The following is a 10000-nucleotide window of genomic DNA, read 5'->3' as shown; positions in this document are numbered from 1 at the left end:
TTTTTTGTTACTTTTGGAAGCTATAGTATTCTAATATACAAAATTTCTGATTAAAAATAACATTAGGTATTTATAATCACGTCTGTTTCTTGAACGGATACAGTGACTCTGCTATTATTGACGTTTGTCACGACATGAAAAAGAATAAAAAAGACACTTGACCTTAACATTTTATGTAAATGAACAGAATTTGATATGATTTGATACTAAAGTTATCACTTGTCTCTATCGCTTACCATTATCTAATAACAAGGGTAAAATCTTGATCCGTGATAGTTTTATCCCCTCGAATACCAAAATCATTTCTCATCAAGATTTATCTTTCTATATTTTTTAAAAACATTCAACAATTCCTGCACAATCTTTAGTCGTAATATCTTCCATACGAATTTCATACTGATATTTTTCAGGTCTAAGTCATAACTTGCTCGTGATGTGTTTTGTAAAAATATCTTCAATTCTTGCTTCTACTATATTCATAGAATGGGGTTCTAGAACTTTTGAAAAGGTTTATTACCCAAAACCCAATGCGTTACGTCCCCAATAACTTCAAGAAAAATCTGTCTTTTAGTACTATTACGATTTTACTTTATCTGATAACTGCCTACGTGCGTTTGATTGAAGGAACACGTGTTGTCGGACTGATTCAAAAATTCTTATCATGTCCCGTTTCGAAGAAAATTTTGTTTTTAATAATCTTACGAGTTTAAAAGTATTTTAGGGAAACCCCACTTGTATCAAGGAAGAAAAATAATATCAAGGTATTTATATAACATTCACTACCCTTGTAGCTATTCAATTCCTTCAATAATTCATTATAAAAAAAAAGATCTACAAAAAGGAGAAACCTTAAAATCACCAAAATAAGAAGCTGCATCTATAAGCACATAAATTATTACTATGGAATACCAAGAAAAATGTGATTTGTGATGAAATGATCTATGAAAAAGCGCGAGAAAATCAAAGTGGGAAGATAGAACATTAAAAATTCTCTCCATAAGACGTGAACATGATATTAGTAGCATGATAACAAACTTGCTTCAATAAGTGTTCCATTATTATCACTATTTCTTGGGCATAGCATTTCCAATTCTACGTGATGTTTCTAATGTCTAAAGTCTAAATTTGTGAAGATAAAATGAAGAAAAAGAAAAGGAAAAAAAGAAGTGGTACTCTTCCATCGAATCATACATACATACATACACACACACACACACACACACACACACACACACACATATATATATATATATATATATATATATATATATATATATATATATATATATACACTATATATATATATCAAGCACATCAAATTCAGCCATTTCTAGTTCACTGCTGGACAAAGGCCTCAGAAGTGTCTTTACACATATCTGGCTTTTGGCCAGTTTTCATGACAACGCTGGCCAGTGCGGATTGGTGATGGTAGGAGACTTTTGTCTGATCGCTCACGGCAAGCCAACCTAGTATGGGCGGAGGGGACTAGTAGCCTACAGCTTTGCTGATCATGGCTATACGCAAACCCTTTCACCACGTAAAGTTATCCTCATGCAGAAAGGGATATATACTGTTACAAATTGAAACAAAAATTCCCCTTTATTGAATAAATGGATGAAACACCCAACTAACAACAAAAGCAGAAAACATAAGCACAGCAGAAATCTGGATTATCAGCAAAGCTTACATGAGAGTGGACACAGTATATAAGATCCGGTTGAAGAGATGGAAACAACGAAGATAATGCTACTGAAAGTAAATCGTGGATTGATTGATTGATTTAAAGTTTTCAGGCATCCTGACATCTGAGGTCATTGACGAAAGTGTTCTTGGGTTTTAAAAGTTAATGTTAACAAATGATGCTGCTCTGGCAGTAAATACTAGCAGTGACAAGGTAAAAAGGTTCTAAGGTGGATAAGTTAGTTATGAAATGGTTTTAGAAAGAGGCCAGACTTCATCGGATTAGAGCTTCATTAGGCTTATCAGGTGGCACCGTACTCTCTTTTTCTGATTATTTGCCCTAAAAAGAGCGTTACATTACCGTTGAGCCATGTCTTTCTTTTCTAAAGCATTCAAAACTCTAAATCTAATATTGTCTTAAAGCTAGGCATGGTCTATCTTCAAAACTTAGCCTGTTAGAATTTGCCTTGATTTGCTATCTCTATTATAAGTTATTTGGGTAGCTCTTTATCAAGCTTTGTTTGCTACAAGCCCCTTCACACATTAGCGTTGATATTCTCGTGAAATTCTTCAATAAATGAGACGACGAGGCATACGAGGGAACTAGGGTATATCCCCTGGGCCTTTGGCTTCTCGACGAGAGCTAAGTCCTCCTCAAATCTTGATTCTATATTAAGGTACAACGGTTGGGCAAGGGCAAGATATTGGATAACAGACTGGCACACATACGAACGGACCCTGGTCACAATCAACGTGGTCGACTTGACTGTTTCCCTGTGAAAGTAGGGAAATTGATTCGCATATTCGAAGATGCTAAGTTTTCTACAAAGTCGTTATACAGTATGTCCTTGGGTCCCGTTTGATTGTTACCTACCAAGAATAGCGCCAAGCTAACGTCAAAAAAGTTTTTTTTACCATACTAATTATTGTTAACAATATACTCGTAAATATCCTTAGTATTATAAGTGTCAAGGTCTACTTGTTTTGTGATTGGTGCTTTCTATTCAGTTCTTCGATTACTGATCACTCATTGCAGCTTGTATCCAATTTCCCAAAACAATTCAAGTTCTCATTTACTTACAAGTCTTTTTTAACATTGCATGAAGGCGTTAGTTTAAGACTCCTTTGCAATTTAACGAATATTGATAAGATTGTCACTCTTTAACTCCTAATCTTCTCCTTTATAATAAAGAACAAGTGTGTGGCTATCTGTACTGTATATATATATATATATATATATATATATATATATATATATATATATATATATATATATATATATACATGCATACACACACACACACACATATATATATATATATATATATATATATATATATATATATATATATATATACATACATGCATACACACACAAACACACACACACACACACACACACATATATATATATATATATATATATATATATATATATATATATATACTGTATATATATTTCCTGTCACGCTGAGCGGTAAGGAGGAGAAGAATAGTCATTCCCTAGTGAGAGGGGTACACTCAGAAACCACAATCTCCCACAAATTGCCGAACCAGCGGGCTGTAGTTAATATATCTAAATATTTTGCTGACATTTTTGATAGGTCACGTACATTAGTTTAGAATATTCTTCCCAAGGTCTATAGGGTATTCTATAGACCTTGATTCTTCCCGTCTTCACAGATTCCAATTAGTATAAAGAATTTCTTTGGGAACTCAGAGTACGAAGAATTCCTTTTTTTTTTGTATAAATAATCACGTTTTATATTTATGTTTGTTTTCTCAGAAGGAAACTGTGTGTAAAAGTATGTTATAATACCAGAGAAGAAAAGTCATCAGAGCTGGTCATCTGGTAAATTTTGAAAATTTTGAAAAAATATAGGTGGTCATTATTATTATTATTATTATTATTATTATTATTATTATTATTATTATTATTATTATTATTATTATTACAAGCTAAGCTATAATCCTAATTTGAAAAGCAAGATGCCCTACGCCGAAGGGCTCCAACAGGGAAAAATAGCCCAGTGAGGAAAGGATATAAGGAAATAAAAAACTGCAAGAGAAGTAAAAAACAATCAAAATTAAATATACTAAAACAGTAATAGCATTTAATTTGATCTTTCATACATAAACTATAAAATGAGTTTGGACACGAATTGAAATAATCTCTCAAACTGAACAATGACACGAAAAAAATTAAAATATTAATCAAATTCTATACATGTTTGAATATCCCATCGTCAACGAAAGCTTTGATTCGAATGGTGTAATGGATCACAATATGACGTCACATCACGCTACTGCAAGATACTTCTGATTATTTATCTCGCTGTTCCTTCGATGTTATCATCTTCTGGATAAGATTACTCGAAGTGCCTTTCATTTCCTAATTATTGTAAATATAATATATACAATCACCTGGAGTAACTTCTGGGGGAAATTCTATCTGCCAAACAAAATTACCCAAGGTTTGGGTCCCATTTTCTTAAGAGTCTTTCGTCAGATAATATCTTGTTTGACCAACTTCCGCGTAATTCTTTTGAACAGGGAACATCCACTACTGCCTTCATTGCACGTGCCTCTAGAATTGCTGGGTTAAACAATAAACAAAATTTCTTCTCCTTTGTCTACATCTTTTCCCACTTCTAAACGAAACTATGTTAGCTAATTATTTCAGTGTCATGATGTCGCGATTCCCAGTACCAGATAGGTTTTTGTTTTCTTTATTGTACTTTACTTTAAGGGCTGCTTTCCTGGTCCTACCATACAAGGGAACCCAACGCACTATAATCCCTACAAAATCAATTCATTGTATAAACTCTTAGATATTTCGCGTATCACACCGCATATTGCTCGTTTGTTATCAAATCCACATTACCGAAGCACTCAGAGAATAAGAAAGTCTTCAGTTTCATCTTGAAAGCCTTAATATCTTTAATCTTTCAGATGTGGGAACTTGTTGTAGAATGTAGAGTCTCTGGGTCGCATATTTGAAAGCCCTGGAACCTACAGTAGACATACATCTTGGCTCTAATACAGGGATGGGAACCTGCGGCCTTAAGGCCGCATATGGCCTTCTGGACCATCAAGTGCGGCCTTCTACGGCCTTTGATATATGTACACTGTGTGTAGTGTATTTCTGCTTTGACACTGAATATTGTGTGTTTGAAATCATTCTACTGTATGTGTACACATACAAATATGTACACACAGACAATAGGAAAGTCGTGTTCAGTGTTGTACCTCCCAGAGAATGGATGCAATTTTTCCTTGAATTCAATGAATCCTAACTTAATACAACTAGCAGTTTTTCCTTGTAGCTGACAAGGAAAAACTGCTAGTTGCAGTGTGATTTAACGTATGATGGACGAGAGAGTTCCTGTTTTGTCCATCTCCTCATTGTGATCTATGTTAGTTTTACATGAGTGAACAGGTTCCAGATTTTTGGCATAAAAATACTGATGAGTTTTGATTGTATGAAAAATAGCTTCCCTTAGGTAAACCTTAACGCAAGGACAAGAGGAACAGACATTTCAACAACTTCAATAAGCAATGTCACAAAGGAGGACAAAATTTTACTTCCTTATTAGGATGAGCTTGCAATGATGATGTTCCAGCTATGATGGCTAAAAACTAGGAATTTATTGAACATCCTAAGAAAGCAAATAATTGATTTTTTTTTTCAATGAAAACAGCTAAGTGTGTTTAAACAGATACAATGTTTTACTGGGATGTTGCATTTTTATGAGATGTGATTGCTTAAAAAGTACCTATTTCCCAATATAACATATTTGAAAAGGTTATATTGTTGATATTTATAAGCTATCTTTTCCAAAAGATTAATATTATTTTATCTATCGCTTAAATACAAAGAACTTACTTGCTTAACTAAAGTAATTTGAAAATGACATGATTTCGATATCATTCATTTACTTACTGTAGTTTGAAAACTACCCAAACTTGAATGAAATATTTTAAGATTTATTTTTCAATATATTACATTTACTGATTACTTGTATAAAAAGTACAAATTCAAATATTTGAAATCGTAATGCTTTAGTTTTTTTAAACCTGTCACTCTTTCTTTAGATTACTAATAAATTACTTGGAGGATAAAATAACCAACAAAATTCTATGCGGCCTTAACGAGCTGCTCTAATAATTTGAAACCATCTGTAACTATTTTCGTGTATACACGATTGGTTGGCTGCACGATTGTAGCAATTCTCTTAAATATTTTGGACGTCCAGTTCTGATAACTTGATGCTGTGACGGTGTCGAGAGAGGGTTGTGAACTCAAAGGCAGGATGCAATCAACTGAGTTCGTTTATTAAGGAACACTCTCCTTTATATACAAAACCTCAAGGCAAAAGGACATAACATGTTCGAGAGACAGACAATATTACAGAGCAAAACCGGAGACATGATCATTCAGGTTCTTTTTAGTGCGAGGGAAGAGCGCAGATACAAGCATAATATATACAAAGTAATTATGTACAATTGTGTGACACACGGTTGGTACAATGTAGAACAATCTTGTTTTGAGTTTCTTGAACACTAAGTATCAAAAAAGCTAAAATGCTACATTCTAATCCTTATTCCGTAACATTTCTCAGAAACTAAGGTTTCATGTAAATGCTCATTATTTTATTTGTTAATTTGCTTTTATTTATTAGTTTGCCTTTTTTTATTCTTTCTCTTTGCTTGCGATGTTTATGAAGTTTTGACTTAGCTCATCTGTCAATTATAGTTTTATCTATGAGTAATTGCAATGTGATTTCATATATGATTGAATAGATTAAATTTTACCATCTTCCTAGCATCAATAACACTTAAAATAACGAAAGCATAGAAATAACATAAATCAGTTCTCGACGAGAACAATGCGAAAAAGATTTGAACTTCAATAACAACTCTTTGGGAAGAAAACTACGCCCTTGTAAAAATACGTAACCACACGCTCGAACACACAACTCGTGTACACACACACGCACACTCACACACATACACACACACACACACACACACACACACACACACACACACACATATATATATATATATATATATATATATATATATATATATATATATATATATATATATATATATATATGTGTGTGTGTGTGTGTGTGTGTGTGTAATATCAGCTGATCTCACTACTAATAGTGAACCAGCCTATGTATATATCAAGAATTTCAGAAGTTTATATATATATATATATATATTATATATATATATAAATCTGTTTCTTTTTCTCTTACTGATAGTCATGGCTGAAGAACTTTAGACTTTACCTTTGAATCTGGCTGTGAGCAAGTGAAAGCTACTATCCTCGTATACACCGACTCCATTGGGTTTATATCAAATAAGGGTGGTTTTCAGATGGGACGTCTGATAATGCCTTGGTTTCGTTGGTAATAATGACTGAGCAACCTGTCCATGACGTGTCATATCCATGTAAGATATGTCTCAACCAAAAATTTTGAGTGGTCTTGCACTTGAATAGGTTACGATTGTCTAAGAGTGTTAAGTGTGTTGTTTTCTTGAATGAGAAGCTGTGTTAGAATATCGATTGAAAGACAAGTGATAATTGTAGGTGCGATTATTTGGAAAGACATGAGGCATATCATCTTTGGAAGGGCAACAGATCGGATTGTACTTGAAATAACTATACTCAACCAAGAGCTGTTGCTTAAAATTTATGCCTCAACTGAAAAAGAATGCAATTTTACCATAAAAGAAACCCTTTCTGGTACAACGCAAGAACATAAATGGTGGACTACCCTCAAACTTGCACTCGTATTTATGTAGAATTAACAGTTCTTCATTTATTTAAACCAGATGGCTCTGCCAATCAATAACCAAAGGAAAAGGGAACCCTTTTGGCTGATGTGTCTGACAGTAACCAGAATAAAGAGAAACTCGATCTTCCTCATTTTTTTGTTCCCTGAGGTTAAACTACCTACTTTAGCTTTTCAATCCCATGAAATTGAAAGGTGTTTGATGGGCCTTGATGCTAATGGAGATGTAGACCCAAATTGTTTCTTTCCTTTGCTTTTAATCAAGACCACTGATTTATTAACTCCTAAGTTATCTGATGTTCTTTAAGCAACCAGTTTCTATAACTCCCATATTATCTGAAGATTTCAACGTCTTTTAGTAAAACGTCTAAATAGGTTTCTGAAGGTAATAATCTGTTTCTCGGTCTGCATTTTGTCTTTTACAAGGGCTTTGAGCATGAAATGTCCTTCTTACAATTTCAAATGCTGTACAGAAATCCCTTGATTGTGGTCAGGAAGCTCCTATGATTGACTGAATTAATGCTGCCTTTGGCGTGTTAATCATGAGGCCTTTGTTTTCCAACCTAAACAGTTGGGAGTTTTCTCATAATCATTATTAAATTTTTGAGTAATAGATGGCAAAGACTAGTTGCTGATAGATACTATATTTAGTATAGGAACGTAATATCTGGTGTTCCTCAGGGTAGTGTTCTTAGCACATTATTTTTCATACTATATGCACATGTCACATGGTTTGGCCTAAAAAACAAGCTCATTACATATGCAGATGATGTTACTCACTTTTCATCAATTTCATCTCTTGACTGTAGTCCTGTGGTTGGTGAATCCCTTAATAGAAATTTAGCTAAAATTAGTGCAAGGTGAAAATCATGAAGCATGAATTTGAAGCCTAACAAAACTCAAAAGTATGATCGTAAGTAGCTCGAGGACAATGGCTTCTCAACATCGAGATCTCAGCATTGATAATAAATGTATAAGTCCTTTAACATATTAGGTGTGATTATCGATGGCAAATATATTTTTGAGAAACACATTCGACCAGTTTCTTCTTCAGTTGCCCCCAAAAATTGGCGTATTAAGATTTTTGGTGATTAATCTTTCCTGAATAAATATTTTCATTCTCTCATCCAACCATCGTTGTTAGTTCTTTATGCATGTTGCATAAGATTTTCAATAATTCTGACCATCCTTTGCATTCAGATCTTCCCAGACTGTACCACCCTTTACGTAGTATTAGGTACGCAGTTAATCATAAGCCCGGCCTTCTCCATCATAAGGGTCAACACCACACAATATTCCAGAAGTTTTTGCCAGCAGTGACCAGACTGTGGAATGTTCTTCATAATTGTGCAGTCGAATCTATAGAACTTCAGAAGTTCAAACATGCAGAGAATGTTTATGTTGAACAGATTAATATAAGCCTTTCTTTGTAGTTTATATGAGATAGATCTATTTTAAAATTGTTAGTGATCTTCAGATATTTTATGTTTTCAATCAATTACTTTTTATATATACTGTAGTTTAATTATTTCTTTTTTTTACCGGGTTATTTTCCCTATAGGAGCCCTAGGGCTTGTAACATCATACTTTAATATATATATATATATATATATATATATATATATATATATATATATATATATATATATATGTATATATATACATACATATATATACATATACATACATAGGCTATATATATATATATATATATATATATATATATATATATATATATATATATATATATATATATATATATATATATATATACAGTACATAGTGTGTGTGTGTTTGTGTATGAATTAGCTGTTTTAGAAGCTAAAACATATTTTTCCACAATTAAAAAAGGTCTAATAATTGTAAATCAAGGTTAAACCGGTAGATATACTGTATAAAAATAGGATGGCAATTAAACTTACCCCAACTTAAGAAGAAATAAACTGAAGTAATCCATACGATGTACCCCGAGGAACTTCTTCCCTTATTCATGGTCTAAGTATAGGGGTCATTTTATCAGCGCCTTCCGTTTCAGGTCATTCATCATAGACTTTATCCATTGTTGATGTCCCATTTCCAACCCACACAGAATTTTCCATTGTAATTATACCTCGCCTTCAACAAACACGCAGTTATCAAAGTAAGTTAAACCTGCTGTCTCTCAAAGCTTGCCAAGTAATTTACAAAGGATATGCAATTCACAAGATTATTGTAGAAGACTGAAATCAAAATTTACACTAGCAATTAACTCACAAAAACTTAACCAATTTATATATCCCAGGCCTACTGTGCTCAAGTTTTCTTTCAAAATAACTATTTTTTCGAATCCAAGATACCCATCTGTAAAAAAATAATTATTCCAACACTTGCGTTCCTTCTTCAACTACTGTACGAGCACTACCGCGTCCGTGTGTTCCAGTAATTGATGGACAAAATAATTGCCAAAAATTACACAAAATTTGATCTGTTTTACGAAAGTGCAAACCATACAACTTATAGCCCAAAAGATT

At 33.1% G+C, this 10000-nt stretch overlaps 1 protein-coding gene across 1 annotated transcript in view; it reads left to right on the top strand.

Annotated features, from left to right (window-relative positions):
* Window positions 1-9995: 9995 nt before the first annotated feature.
* Window positions 9996-10000, top strand: part of LOC137618153 (putative inorganic phosphate cotransporter) — a 43059-nt gene continuing 43054 nt past the window's right edge. The window contains exon 1 of the mRNA XM_068348182.1: window positions 9996-10000. This exon is cut by the window's right edge and continues 154 nt beyond it. The gene's annotated coding sequence lies outside the window, so the exon portion shown is untranslated.

The sequence above is a fragment of the Palaemon carinicauda genome, chromosome 24 (genome assembly GCF_036898095.1).
Source record: "Palaemon carinicauda isolate YSFRI2023 chromosome 24, ASM3689809v2, whole genome shotgun sequence".
Lineage (NCBI taxonomy): Eukaryota > Metazoa > Arthropoda > Malacostraca > Decapoda > Palaemonidae > Palaemon > Palaemon carinicauda.
Note: the sequence above shows the minus strand (reverse complement) of the source record. Positions and strands in the feature narration are given on the sequence as shown.